The sequence below is a fragment of the Phocoena sinus genome, chromosome 17, assembly GCF_008692025.1.
Source record: "Phocoena sinus isolate mPhoSin1 chromosome 17, mPhoSin1.pri, whole genome shotgun sequence".
In the NCBI taxonomy this organism is placed as follows: Eukaryota; Metazoa; Chordata; class Mammalia; order Artiodactyla; family Phocoenidae; genus Phocoena; species Phocoena sinus.
In genome coordinates, this window is record NC_045779.1 from 16,649,734 (window position 1) to 16,651,944 (window position 2,211).

At 54.5% G+C, this 2,211-nt stretch overlaps 1 pseudogene; it reads right to left on the bottom strand.

Annotated features, from left to right (window-relative positions):
- Positions 1–529: 529 nt before the first annotated feature.
- LOC116742492 lies at positions 530–1,982 on the bottom strand (annotated as a pseudogene).
- Between the last annotated feature and the right edge of the window lie 229 nt (positions 1,983–2,211).

Consider the following 2,211-nt stretch of genomic DNA (forward strand, 5'->3'; position numbering starts at 1 on the left):
AATAAGTGGGTAGACATTATATGTGTATGTGTATCTATTACATTATATGTATGTGTGTATATATGTATGTATCTATCTAGATCTACAAATATATACATATATGTGTATGTGTATATGTATATACATTTTTTGTTTGTTTTTTAGGTTTTTTTTGCAGGTTAGCATTTTATTAGATAAAAATGAAAGAAGGGTGCCTACCCACTCCTTCCTCTGGCTCACAAGGGGAACTCCCCCCTCCCCAGGAGAGGGCAGGGAGTCTATAACACTGAGACAATGAGAGAGATTAGGGCAGAAAGCCTCAAGCCTCTTCCTTTTAAGTGTTGTGACAAGAAGCAACTTTCTCAGCTACAAATTCTGGGAAGGGGAACTACACCTGCCTTTGCCCCTAAGTGGGCGGCCTTCAACTCCCCCAGCAAAAAATTGGAAGATAAGGCAGTTACCCCCAACACCCAACTTATCCAGGTAGGGGGAAGAGGAATAAACGTCAGTCTGTGGGCTTCATTTCTTAGGTGCCTTCAGTGCACAGGCATGGGGAAGGCCCTGGCAAACTGCTCCACCCATTGCCTGAGGTCAGCCAGCCAATGACTTGTTTCTGGGCCTTTGAGCGGGAAGGATTTGAAATCCTGGAGTTTGGCGGTCTTGCTCTTTACCTCCAAGCCGATTTGACACCTTCATCTGTAAAGCCCACAACTTTCCAGAAGTCCTCTTCACGGAACTATCCAGAAGTCAAGGCTGGGGCACCCAGTCGCAGGCCCCCAGGTGTGGTGGCACTTCGATCTCCAGGACAGGTGTTCTTGCTGGGGGTGATGGATACGAGTTACAACACCCGTTCAGCTCGAGTTCCATCCAGGCCCTTGGGCCGCAGGGCTACCAGCACTAGGTGCTTGTCAGTGCCACCAGACACCAGCGAGTAGCCTCGCTCTAGCAGGGCATCAGCCATGGCCCTAGCATTCTTCAGAACCTGCAGGGAGTGCTCCCGGAACGGGTGCAGGCCTGCTTTAGAGCCACAGACACTGCAGCAATGGCATGGTTCTGGAGGCCCCCCTGCAGGGATGGGAACACAGCAAAGTTGATTCGGTCCTCAAACGTGGAAGGATATCCTGGCCAGTCTTGGGGTCCACAGCCCGCACCCCCTTCCAGCAGAAGAGGAGTCCTGACCTGGCCCCTCGAAGGGTCTTGTGAGTGGTAGTGGTGACAACATCCACATGCTTGAAAGGTGAGGGGATCACCTTGACAGCCACCAGGCCACTGATGTGGGCCACGTCCGCCAGCAGGTGCGCCTTGACCTCATCACACACCTCTCTCATGCGGGCATAGTCGATGAGGCGGGCATAGGCACCGGTACCAGCTCTGATGAGTCTAAGGTCGGAAGAGCCGAGCAGCGAGTGCCGGCTGGTCATAGTCAGTGAGGCTGGTTTTGGGATGCAGCTTATAGGACATAGACTTGAAGAAGATGGATGTAGCTGAGATCCGCCTGACATCAGACATGTAGCCATGGGTGAGATGGCCCCCATCGGGCACGGGATCCCCCCATGATTTGGTCATGAGGCTGCAGAAGGGCTGTGTAGGCAGCCAGGCTGGCTGGGGACCCCGAGTAGGGCTGGACATTGACTCCCCACTGAGCAGGATCCAGGTCAAAGGCCTCCAAGGCCCGGCGCTGACACAGCAGCTCGATTTCATCCACTGCCTCTGCTCCTCCATAGTACCTCTTGCCAGGATAACCTTCCGAGTACTTGCTGTTCAGACAGGACCCCAGGGCCTCCCGCGCAGCTTGGCTGCGGTTCTCTGGAGCAGTGAGCTTCCAGGCCGCGACACTGCCTGTCCTTCTCTCTCCGTAGCAGCTCCCATATCTCAGGGTCACTGTCTGATAGACTCTCCTGGCCTGACCAGCCCTTGGTTGCTTCTCCAGTCTGGGTCTGGGCCGCCTCGCTGTGCTGGCACCTTATGGCCATCCTGACCAGGTGACCACATCTCTGCAGAGGCCGAGTCGCCCAGAGCGAAGAGAAGGGCAACATCACAACCCGAGATGAAGGTCACAGGAGGTCCGGGTACCAACCCCGGCCGGGGAACAAAAGGGGTTGGAAGCAGACTGGTCGGAGAGCGCATGCGCGAAAAGAGCTGCCGGGCAACCACTGAATTGGGCGGGGTCTACGCATGAGTAAGGTGGACGCTTTATGGTCTTTTGGGGATTGTAGTTTTTTTCCCCCCCGC